This window comes from Nyctereutes procyonoides, unplaced genomic scaffold, assembly GCF_905146905.1.
Source record: "Nyctereutes procyonoides isolate TBG_1078 unplaced genomic scaffold, NYPRO_anot_genome, whole genome shotgun sequence".
Classification (NCBI taxonomy): domain Eukaryota; kingdom Metazoa; phylum Chordata; class Mammalia; order Carnivora; family Canidae; genus Nyctereutes; species Nyctereutes procyonoides.
Genome location: NW_026575147.1, coordinates 2,908,700 through 2,922,166, shown reverse-complemented (window position 1 = coordinate 2,922,166; position 13,467 = coordinate 2,908,700).

The window sequence follows — 13,467 nt, the reverse complement described above, 5'->3', positions numbered from 1 at the left end:
AGTGAATATTTGGAAAACTCAGTACTTTGTAATCAGTGACTACCTTCTCTAAAACATGACCATAACTTTCATATCTTCCAGTTCCATGACACTGAGGTTGCTAAATGTGTAATCCTTTCTTAGACAGCTCTCCATTTGCATCCTCCCCATGCTTGAGGCATCCAGAACTTGTGTGTCATAAGAAATAAAAATATGTCAGAAAAATTTAAACTAAACTTTGGAAGGTTCTGACTACTAAATTACTAACTTATAATTACTTATACAAATCATACAATATCTATGATTTTCAGTTTCCTCACTGTGAAATTAGGATGATTTTTATGCCTAACTCTTACCATATATAAGAGAATCAATACATGATGATAATTTACAAAGTGCTCCACAAATGGAAATTATTACTGATATAAAAATGAGCTTGTAGGCACATTTATGCTGCTGAAGAAACATGTATACTGGTAAGAACTTTCTGAAGGGATGTTTGTTATTTTCCTTTTTGGCCACAGATATTGTAAGTAAAGTGGACAAATTCCTAGAAAAACGGAAATTACCAAAATTGGCTAAAGAAGAAATAGAAGATATCAACAAATCTATAACAAGGAGATTGATTCCATCATAAAAACTTTCTGAAGGAGAAAATTCCAGAACCATTTAAACATTTAAAGAATTAAAAATTCTTATCAAATCCTTTCAAAAAATAGAAGAGGAAGAAACACTTCCTACCTTTTTTTCTATAAGGCCAGAATTACCCTGATATCAAAGGCAGAGATATCATAATAAAAGAAAATTATAGAATACAGAACCTTTATGAATACAGATCCAGCAATACTCAACAAAATGCTAGCATACCAAACCCACAGCATTTTAAAAGAATTACATACCACAAACAACCGAGATTTACCACAGAAGTAATCTTCATGATTTTAGACTTTGCAATGTATTTTAAATACGACCAGAAAGCACAAGTGAGAAAAGAAACAATGCAGCTGGTAATTGTAATTGGGTTGACACAAACTTACCCAACACATCAATAGACTATATATATATCTCAAGTGGATTTTCACCTGTCACATGGCAAACTCAAGGAACAGTATAAAAATGGAAAAACAGCTGAACCACATTCAGTGATTGGAAAGGTTAATTTTGGCTGATAGCTGCCTCAGTGATTTGGAACATCTGTGAAATTTATGCTATTAATGCTTTTGATGTGTTTGATTCCCACGAGCACTCATAAATTCATAAATTAGGCAGAAGCCTAACATTATTTTTGATCTTGGAGTATAAGTTTTCTAAGAATAAGGTAATTAAGAGTGCAAGCTGAAATCAACCTGTTTTATAATCCTTTCTGGTTTCACCAGCCATTGTGTGATCAGCTATTGTGTATTAGGCAATTACTGAAACACTGGGCTTCAGTGTCCAAGGAGATAACACCTCTCTTAACAGATTTGCTGTGAAGGATAGGAGTTATAAAAGCCTTGCTTAGTTACTGGCACAGAGTGAGCATGAGATTCAGTTCTGTTCTGAATGTACCTCTATCTACAAAATCAGGATAATAGTTCCTTTAATTTTTGTGATGGTAAAGATGACATAATCTACATGAAAGCACGTTACAAGGTTTTAACAGATTCAGAAATGGTAGTTCACACTTTTCAGTACCTACCATATTCATGTAGTTTAATGTATGAATCAATAATGTAACAATTTGTGAGTAGGAGTCTGAAAAGACAAATATTATCAATAGATTTTAGTGGTTGGAGAAGAACGTAAGACTAGACAAAACCTGAGCACATATGCTGATATTTGTGACTTGAGGTGATTATTACACATTTATTCCATGAATAGATGGTTAATTTTCAAGATATATGTTTTGGAATTTGTGCAGGGATCAGTAGAGCAAGAGCTGTGTCCTGATTATTTATGCATCCTTTGTTCTTGATGGGCTTCCTCAGAGATGCCTCAATCTTCTGACACATTTTTTTTTGCTTGTATACTATACTTCAGCTTAGCACTGCTCTTGTTTTCCATTTTTCAGTAGTCATAGCCTAACTGCCATTAGTGATAGCTAAATCGCTTCGTCAATCTCTTCGGTATACATACCATCTACTTAGATCAATACATAACTTCTCTCCTTCTTGATTCCAACTCTACCTGTTCCAGCCAATCAAGAGCTCCATAGACTCCTTTCATTTATCTGAATGAAAGTTATAAAGTAAAATCAAGTTCTAGTAGGTTTCCTTCACGCTCTTTCTCCAAAAAATTAACTTGATGGGATAGGGGAAGCATTTTTTGGTCTTCAATTATTTACTGATTTTGTGTCTCTTAAACCCTTCAGTTTACGTTTTTGTCATAACAAAAAAGGCAGAAATACTGTACAACTTCAGAAAGTTATTTAACTTGTCTATGTTGGGATCCCTGGGTGGCGCAGTGGTTTGGCGCCTGCCTTTGGCTCAGGGCACGATCCTGGAGACCCGGGATCGAATCCCATATCGGGCTCCCGGTGCATGGAGCCTGCTTCTCCCTCTGCCTGTGTCTCTGCCTCTCTCTCTCTCTCTCTCTCTCTGTGTGTGACTATCATAAATGAATAAATTTAAAAAAAAAATAACTTGTCTATGTTTCAATTTCCTAATATATAAAATGGAAAAAATAATAGCTTTTACTTCTTAGGGTTGTTTTAAGTAAGAAGTGAGTTTATACTTACAATTTAAAATAATGATAGAGTCTAGTAAGCACTATGGAAGTGTAACTAATTATTATTATGACTTACCTTAGTATACTTCCTATGATGTCCTCTTCCCCAACTGCAGCCACCTATCTGTATACCGTGTATGTGTGTGCATGTGCATGTATGTATGTTAAAACCACTAGATACAAATAGAAAAGATCCTCTCTTAATTACTTATTCATCTGAGAATGGGCTCATCAACCCTGCCCAAATGAAGAGAGACATTGAAGGCTATTCAAAATCAATGTAAATGTCAACACACTTAGACAAATGGCCAACCTTCCTTGTGATAAGCACAATGAACAAATCAATGAAACCCATTAGAAGGTACTTAAGAATAATAAATTATAAGAGATAAATAACATGTCAGCAATGGTTTGGCCCTGAGACCTCGAATTGAAAGTGTCAGAATTGGAAACAACTCTGATATTCTCTGTATAATTTGAGCTTTGGCAAAATATATGAATCATTTTTAAAAGATCAAAACTTCTCTATAGGACAATGTGTATTGGTCAATTTACAGGTAAGTATTCCTAACTTGCTTAAGCATGGGGTGAGAGCACTATCCTGTCTGAAAATGTGATCTCCCATCATTTCACCTCCTGTTTATAGTCCTAAATGAGAAAATACTGAGTCAGAAGACCCAAACTATATTACCAGAAATGTCTCAGCAACACAGAAAGTTGTCAAGACCTAGTGGTTGAGAAAAAGTATTTCATTGTAGAATACATGTTTACTCCTAGTTATTTTCCTATACCCATCTTTATCAGTGTGCTTATAGTAAAAGATCTATTAGAGTTTGGGGTCAATGGAGGACTGGCTACAACTTTGGCTGATTGGAAAGGACTTAAAGAGTTAATCATACTTATCTTGGTAAAACCTCCAGGGGAAGTTGCATTTCAACAAGGGATGAAACTTAAATCACAGAAGTGAATCTGTAGTGTTTTAAGTTGAGGCGTCAGAGAGCAAGTCAAGGAGAGGAAGGTCTGGCCACTTTCCCTGAAATCACGTATTTTATTCAGGTAGCACTTTTCTTTCAATAAGGCTAGAGTAACTCTGTTTTTTGGATAAAAATGTTGTCAATCTGCACATAGCGTTGTGGAATTTTGTACCCAATTAAACCATCTGTTGATGCCCTGGAGCACACCCATCTACAAATTTCTGAGCTAATGATTTGCTCAGTGGTTTCAGTAAGATTTCTTCCTCAAGGACAGTGCCTTACACAGTTAAAAAGCCTAAAAGAAACTGTTAGAGTGGAGAGAAGTGTAAAAATATGTATTTTTTATACTGTAGAAGGGTCAGTGTCAAAACAAGTGTAAGAAAAGTAGATTTGTTCAGCTCAGCAAGTGAGTGTTCTCTTCATGGCATTTCCAAATTTACCAATTTAAGGAAAAAATCAACACAGTCCTGAGATGGGATTCTCCATTTCATTGTAGAAGCTGCCTTCTCTGACAGTCATGAAAAAGAGGTCATGTAAAGGCATCTTCAAAAGTGGTCAGGTTCTGCTTCTTGATATAAATTTATGATGCTCAGGAAGCAGGTGTATGATGGAGAAATTGTTCTTCAGCTTTTTTTTTTGTGTATGAGTGTCCTGCAAAGACTTATTGGGAAAAATGGTGAGAGAGAGGGACAGGGAAGGTGTGGAAAGAAAAAGAAAAGAGAAAAAAGGTGAAAGAAAGAAGGATAGAAATAAAAATAGAAAGTAGAAGATATAGGGAAAAGACTAGGAAAAAAGAATTGCCCTTTTATCAAATTACTAATTTGTTTTTGTTGATCTAGGGATTTAATATATTTGTTAAGATAACATTCATCTTCAATTTAGACTTAAGTAACAATATCTTTTTTAAAAATTGAGGTATAGTTGACATACAATGGTGTATTACTATCAGGTGTACAACATAGTGCCTTGACAAGTTTATCCATTATGCTATGTTCACCACAAGTGTAGGTACCATCTGTCCCCATACAACACTATTGCAATACCATTGACTATATTTCCTATGTTGCACCTTCCTATGACTTACTTATTCCAAACCTGAAAGCATGTACCACCCATTCCCCCTCACTCATTTTGCCCATCTCCTTTGACAACAATATCTTTTCATAAATGTTAACAAGTATACACCCTTTTAACACACAATTAATTGCAGGAAATTACTTCTTAAAGACAGCTTTTCTATAAACCAACTATTTAGCCTTACTATTCTTTTTGCCAAGATTAATGATATCTGAAAATCAGTTCATGGATTGATTCACTATTGCCATAGTTAGAAGAAAATTTTATCACCAAAGAAAAATTTTCAGCCTCAAGCTAGAAACTTATATAGACATTTACATAGACTTAAGTTTACAAGTAAATTTCAAAGTATATGCTAACTCTCAATAATAGGTAGTAGTTGCCTCAGTGTTGAGTTGAGAGGGAGCCTGAGGTCAAGGACAGGCACAGCAGAAATTAATGACAATTCTTTGATGAGCGTTAAGTGGGGAGTTTTATCACAGGTCCCAGGTAATTGTGATATGTTCTAGCATTGCATTCTCCAAAAGAGTAGTCACTAACAACATGTGGTTATTAGGTGCTTGACATGTGGCTAGTCCAATTTGAGACAAGCTGTATGAGTCAAATACTCACTGGAATTCAGACCTAGTATTCAAATCATGTAAAATATCTCTTTAAAAAATTTTATAGTGATTACAGGTTTAAATGCTTTTTGAAAATGTGACTACTAGAAAATTTAAAACTACTGGCTCACATTATATTTCAATTGGGTAGGACTGGTCTAAAAAATCAACTCAAACGGTGGTCCTACTGCATGTGAAACACATACAAAACTAATATTCTTTCATTTTTTTATGTGGATACTATACAATAATATACTTTGTTAACTTTTTGTGTGCTAAGATTTGAGTACAGCATATAAAAAAAGATACTTAATTTTTTCTAAGCACTTATGATGTCCCACAAAGTATACATCAAAATCCCATTGATAAATGAGGAATCAGGCTTAGTGTGCTTAAGGGAGTACCAAAGTTGGCAGTCAAATAAGCAGTGAGCGTGTGATCTAAATCCTGGTAGTCTGTCATAACTGCTGGGCTAGTCTATGAAATGTGTACATGCATTCAATATTATAACTGACTCTAGTGAATTTTTAATTAAATATTTCAAAGTGGCACAACTCAAGTAAATCATGATTCTCATTATGTGGTATCTGGTTTGTAAAGGACTTTAGGATGTCGTACAAATACTTCACAAAAGACTATAAGAAATGAATTTCTGTTGTTTACAAGCCACTAAGTCTATGTGGTACTTTGTTGTAGTGCCTCAAACTGACTAAGACAATCATTAATGATTCTGGTTGAGTGCAGGCCTCTGTAACCCTTGTTTTGGGTTAAATATAACATATAATTTATGCTATAGACTAAAGAATTAAAACTTTTTTATTTTAACCTTTTCCTCCTAAAAGTTACCTCTAACTTTTCTTCTTACAGCATATCTCACTGATCATAATCTTCATAAGTAAGTTAAAATTTATAAGCATTAATTATTTAACTGAATTTGCATATAGGTGAGTCTTCAGGATCATCAAAATATATTAATGTTAGCATATTTGAGTGAAGGGACAAGTATCTTTGACAAAAGGCAATGGATGGGGCGTTCAGCTAACAGAACAGGCTAACATTCTATCTTCTCTTAGAGTGACAAACTCTAAATTTCTCTTCTCACCTCACCCTCCCCCACCACAAACACAGAGATAGTTCAGTTTATATATCCTTCTTGTTTTTGCCTCAGACTTACTTTGAGTTGGTGCACAAGTCCAGTGGGGCTCATGATTCAGTACTTTTTAGATAATAGTATATGTGTCAAAACTATAGTGGTTTAAACCCTAAAATAAACTGTGTCACATTCGCTCACTCATTTTGAGGTAACTGTGTGGTTAATAACCAGAGTTTTTTTTTTTTTTCAAATTGCTTATTTACCACAGATTTATTAACTACAAAAGAAAATGTCCAATATAAAAGAACTCAAATACAAAAGCTAACCTTACACATAAAGGAGCTAGAGAAAAAACAGGAAATGGACCCGACGCCCAGCAGAAGAAGAGAGTTAATTAAAATTCGAGCAGAACACAACAAAATTGAGACCAGAAGAACTGTGGAACAGATCAATAGAACCAGGAGTTGGTTCTTTGAAAGAATTAATAAGATAGATAAACCATTAGCCAACCTTATTAAAAAGAAGAGAGAGAAGACTCAAATTAATAAAATCATGAATGAGAAAGGAGAGATCACTACCAACACTAAGGAAATACAAACGATTTTAAAAACATATTATGAAGAGATCTACGCCAATAAATTAGGCAATCTAGAAGAAATGGACGCATTCCTGGAAAACCACAAACTACCAAAACTGGAACAGGAAGAAATAGAAAACCTGAACAGGCCAATAACCAGGGAGGAAATTGAAGCAGTCATCAAAAACCTCCCAAGACACAAGAGTCCAGGGCCAGATGCCTTCCCAGGGGAATTCTGTCAAACGTTTAAAGAAGAAATCATACCTATTCTACTAAAGCTGTTTGGAAAGATAGAAAGAGATGGAGTACTTCCAAATTCATTCTATGAGGCCAGCATCACCTTAATTCCAAAACCAGACAAAGACCCCACCAAAAAGGAGAATTACAGACCAATATCCCTGATGAACATGGATGCAAAAATTCTCAACAAGATACTAGCCAATAGGATCCAACAACACATTAAGAAAATTATTCACCATGACCAAGTAGGATTTATCCCGAGGATGCAAGGCTGTTTCAACACTCGTAAAACAATCAATGTGATTCATCATATCAGCAAGAGAAAAACCAAGAACCATATGATCCTCTCATTAGATGCAGAGAAAGCATTTGACAAAATACAGCATCCATTCCTGATCAAAACTCTTCAGAGTGTAGGGATAGAGGAAACTTTCCTCGACATCTTAAAAGCCATCTACAAAAAGCCCACAGCAAATATCATTCTCAATGGGGAAGCACTGGGAGCCTTTCCCCTAAGATCAGGAACAAGACAGGGATGTCCACTTTCACCACTGCTATTCAGCATATTACTGGAAGTCCTAGCCTCAGCAATCAGACAACAAAAAGACATTAAAGGCATTCAAATTGGCAAAGAAGAAGTCAAACTCTCCCTCTTTGCCGATGACATGATACTCTACATAGAAAACCCAAAAGCCTCCACCCCAACATTGCTAGAACTCATACAGCAATTTGGCAGCGTGGCAGGATACAAAATCAATGCCCAGAAGTCAGTGGCATTTCTATACACTAACAATGACACTGAAGAAAGAGAAATTAAGGAGTCAATCCCATTTACAATTGCACCCAAAAGCATAAGATACCTAGGAATAATCCTAACCAAAGAGGTAAAGGATCTATACCCTAAAAACTATAGAACACTTCTGAAAGAAATTGAGAAAGACACAAAGAGATGGAAAAATATTCCATGCTCATGGATTGGCAGAATTAATATTGTGAAAAGGTCCATGTTACCCAGGGCAATTTACACGTTTAATGCAATCCCTATCAAAATACCATGGACTTTCTTCAGAGAGTTAGAACAAATTATTTTAAGATTTGTGTGGAATCAGAAAAGACCCCGAATAGCCAGGGGAATTTTAAAAAAGAAAACCATATCTGGGAGCATCACAATGCCAGATTTCAGGTTGTACTACAAAGCTGTGGTCATCAAGACAGTGTGGTACTGGCACAAAAACAGACACATAGATCAAAGGAACAGAATAGAGAACGCAGAAGTGGACCCTGAACTTTATGGTCAACTAATATTCGATAAAGGAGGAAAGACTATCCATTGGAAGAAAGACAGTCTCTTCAATAAATGGTGCTGGGAAAATTGGACATCCACATGCAGAAGAATGAAACTAGACCATTCTCTTGCGCCATACACAAAGATAAACTCAAAATGGATGAAAGATCTAAATGTGAGACAAGATTCCATCAAAATCCTAGAGGAGAACACAGGCAACACCCTTTTTGAACTTGGCCACAGTAACTTCTTGCAAGATACATCCAGGAAGGCAAAAGAAACAAAAGCAGAAATGAACTATTGGGACTTCATCAAGATAAGAAGCTTTTGCACAGCAAAGGATACAGTCAACAAAACTCAAAGACAACCTACAGAATGGGAGATTTTTGCAAATAACATATCAGATAAAGGGCTAGTTTCCAAAATGTATAAAGAACTTATTAAACTCAACACCAAAGAAACAAACAATCCAATCATGAAATGGGCAAAAGACATGAACAGAAATCTCACAGAGGAAGACATAGACATGGCCAACATGCACATGAGAAAATGCTCTGCATCACTTGCCATCAGGGAAATACAAATCAAAACCACAATGACATACCACCTCACACCAGTGAGAATGGGGAAAATTAACAAGGCAGGAAACAACAAATGTTGGAGAGGATGTGGAGAAAAGGGAACACTCTTACACTGTTGGTGGGAATGTGAACTGGTGCAGCCACTCTGGAAAACTGTGTGGAGGTTCCTCAAAGAGTTACAAATAGACCTGCCCTACGACCCAGCAATTGCACTGTTAGGGATCTACCCCAAAGATTCAGATGCAATGAAACGCCGGGACACCTGCACCCCGATGTTTCTAGCAGCCATGTCCACCATAGCCAAACTGTGGAAGGAGCCTCGGTGTCCATCGAAAGATGAATGGATAAAGAAGATGTGGTTTATGTATACAATGGAATATTACTCAGCCATTAGAAACGACAAATACCCACCATTTGCTTCAACGTGGATGGAACTGGAGGGTATTATGCTGAGTGAAGTAAGTCAATCGGAGAAAGACAGTGTATGTTCTCATTCATTTGGGGAATATGAATAATAGTGAAAGGGAATATAAAGGAAGGGAGAAGAAATGTGTGGGAAATATCAGAAAGGGACACAGAACATAAAGACTCCTAACTCTGGGAAACGAACTAGGGGTGGTGGAAGGGGAGGAGGGCGGGGGGTGGGGGTGAATGGGTGACGGGCACTGAGGGGGACACTTGACGGGATGAGCACTGGGTGTTATTCTGTATGTTGGTAAATTGAACACCAATAAAAATCAATTTATTAAAATAAATAAATAAATTAAAAAAAAAGAAAATGTCCAATATAAAATATATCTATCTCATATAAGCTTCTTCTAACACACTAATTTGAGGTAGGGGAGAAAGGCCACAGTATGTATATTAAACTCCTAGGTGGGTCTCCATGATGGTCGTATAGACATAAATGCACATTGTCTCCCACAAAGTGGTCTAGGTCAACACTGCAGAGTAGACTCTTCCTCCAGGACACTTAGAGAACTGGTGGGATATCACTGTAGTAGGAGTAAATGTCACAGAGCTATGAAAGTTCAGAGATTTTAAACTTGGAAAACTTGAATATGTTGATCTTAGATTGGTATGGTTTGGTGTTGATAAAGGTGCTATGGCTGCAGCTGGGAGTCAGACTCAAAATCCATCCACACAAATAAACACTCTAAAATGTCTAGACAATATTAACCTCTCTCCCAGAAAAAAAGTCCCATTCTGGTTGATTTTCTGTTCGTCATTTTTTTTTTTTTTTTTACATTTTGCCATCTATCTTTTTCTCCCATTTTTCAATAGATCACACACTCTTTGAACAGTTTGCCCTCTTCAAAATCTCTAATTATTCGTATACCAGGTTCCTTTATTCTATATAATTGTTACTTAGGTTAGACTTGAAATATTATAAAACAAAACAGATAGTAAATCTATAATCCCAATAGGTTGTACAAAACTAAATTATTCAAATCCGTTACATGTCTGAAAACGTAGAGATGTCTCTATTCCTTATTGGTATATATTTTCCTCAATCCTCATTTTTAAAAATATTTTTATTTACCTCTGATATTATAGGTATTTATATATGATGACTTAAACTTCAGTGTTCTCAGTAACTAGATTTCTGGAGAGTTCTACAAGAGAAAAACTGATCTAACTTCCAAAAGAACTAAACTATATTTGGATACAGTTTGATTTAAAAAAAAAAAACAGTTTATTTATTTATTTATTTGTTTGTTTATTTATTTATTTATTTATTTATTTATTTATTTAGAGAGTGTGGGGAAGGGTAGAGGGAGAAGAGAGAATCTCAAGCAGGCTCCATTCAAAGCACAAAGCCCAGGGATCAATCTCACAACCCCAAGATCATGACCTGAGCTGAAACCAAGAGTTGGAGGCTCAATTGACTGATTCACCCAGGTGCCCCCACTTTGACTTTTAACACAGTTTGCAAAAGGAGATTATTCCTCTGATGTTGGTGATTGTACATATTGTGTGGTTTGAGAAATACAAGGACAGAATTCCTCACCAAAAATAAAAAATGCCACTTTTATGCCATAATCTGAGGAATTATAGTATGTGATTTATTTTTTTTACAATTTATTTATTTTAGAGAAAGAGAGAGAAAGTGTGTGTGACAGGAGGGGGAGGGGCAGAGGGAGAGGAAGAGAATCCCAAGCAGACTCCCTACTGAGAATGGAGCCCAATTGGGTCTGGATCTTAAAACTCTGAGATTATGACCTGAGCCAAAATCAAGAGTCGCTTATCCAACTGAGACACCCAAGTGCCCCCAAAGTGATTTCTCCACTTTCTGTTAAATATTACATTCTATGGACTATAATTTTGAAAACAAAATCATTTATCAGGTTAGGGGAGTTTGTTTTCTGTACAATAAGAAGATTCTAAAATGGATGAAAGTACTCTTGCATATCAGGAAAGGGAAAAAATAAATACATTTGGTAACTGAAAGGAGGTTCTAGGTCATTAAACATAATCTTCTCCATTTTGCATAAGGAAACTAAAGATGAGTGAGGAAATGGTTTGCTCCACCTTATATATTTGCCCTGATACATGCCAAGAATGCACTGCTTTCTTGGGCTACTCTGGTCCTTTGCTACCTTAAATCTTAAAAAACGTGTCAAAAGTGAAATGTTAGTAAGTATAACCTTTAGCTACCAGGGCCAGTATTTTTAAAGATCTTTCTAAAATATCAAATTGCAACTAATTGAGAAAAACATATAACTCTACAGTTTCTTCAGTAATTTGTGTTGATAGGCTGCTTCCACTCCCCTTTAAGTGAACTGATTTATGCCTAAACTGTGACTATCATCATCTGCTATTTTTCCTTTCCTATGACCAGTTTTATCTTCAAGGCACCCTTATGTTTAACTCCTCAGTAAACATAAAACAGCCATGGCCAGTTGGCTACAACCCTGCTATCTTATGCCTTAAAGAATTATGTTTTTTTCAACTTTCATCTCTGCTGTAGATAAGAGAGTAGGAGGAGAGGAAGTAAGACAATAGTTATATCCATACTCCAAAAAAACACGATCACAAAAGAAGGTGAAAACTTTGTGAGTTGACTTTCTATTCTTGCATGCAATTAGCTTAAAATTAGGTAATTTACTCTGTAATTACTATAAAACCAGATGGCCTCTAAAACTGAGGACACTCTTTTTTTAAAAAACTATTTATTTGACAAAGAAAGCATAAATAGGGAGAGTGGCAGAGGGAGAGGAAGAAGCAGACTCCCTGCTGAGCAGACAGCCAGACCTGGAGCTGGATGCTAGGACCCAGGATCATGACCTGAGTCAAAGGCAAACACTTGACTGACTAAGTCACGCAGGAGCCCCAACTGGGGACACTCTTAACATGAATGAGTTCCATTCAAATTTCTTTCCACTTGCAAAGTCTATATTAAATTTATACCAGAGATCAGATACTGTAATGGGAACCAAGGCTATAAAAAATAAAAAATTGAGTGCCTTCTTTCAAACTTTACACTTAATCTGTAGCCCAAAAATGAAAAATGTTGGGCACACTCTCTAACACCTTGGAGAAGGGAAAAATGCATTTTCTGACACTCCCCACAGAGAGACATTTAAATTTTGTGTTCTGTATAGCCCACATAGAAAAGAAACTCACTTGTATGGAAAATCAAAGAAACCAATCACTATTTGACACAATTGGTTCAGATGGAGGTTTGGAGACATATCAGCCCTCAGGGTGTCTTAGTCTTCTCAAGCTGCTAAAACAAAATACCATACACTAGATGACTTAAAAAACAGACGTTTATTTTTCACAATGTGGAGGCTTGGAAGTCCAAAATCAAGGTGCTGGCAGGTTCAGGTCTTAATGAGGACCCTCCTCTAGATTTGCAGTTGGTCACCTTCTCACAGTATCCTTACATGGGAGGAGATATAAGAGGCAGGGAGAAGGACAGGATACTTTGGTCTCTTTCTCTTTTTATAAGGACACAAATCCCATCATGTGGGTTTTCCCTTCAGGACCTCATCTAAACCTAGAACTTCTAAAAGGCCCCATATCCAAACACTATCACTTTGAGAATTGGGCTTCAACGTATAATTTTGGAGTGACAAAAATATTCAGTTCATAACAAAAGGGTCTACCTACAATATAAGGCAATCCTTAAGGTGCCACACTACAGTTAGATATAAAAAATATGTTTCTGCTGATTCAAAGGTAATTTAAATGATAATCCAAAGAAAATTTAAGAACTTATCCCTCTAACCTCCTTATCCATCCTGAAAGTATCAATTGATTGAAAGTTGAAAATCTGGAGAGGACTTATCCTGCCGCCTTCACATAAAACTTAGGGAGACAGCTTTAACACCTATGATGTGTAGACAT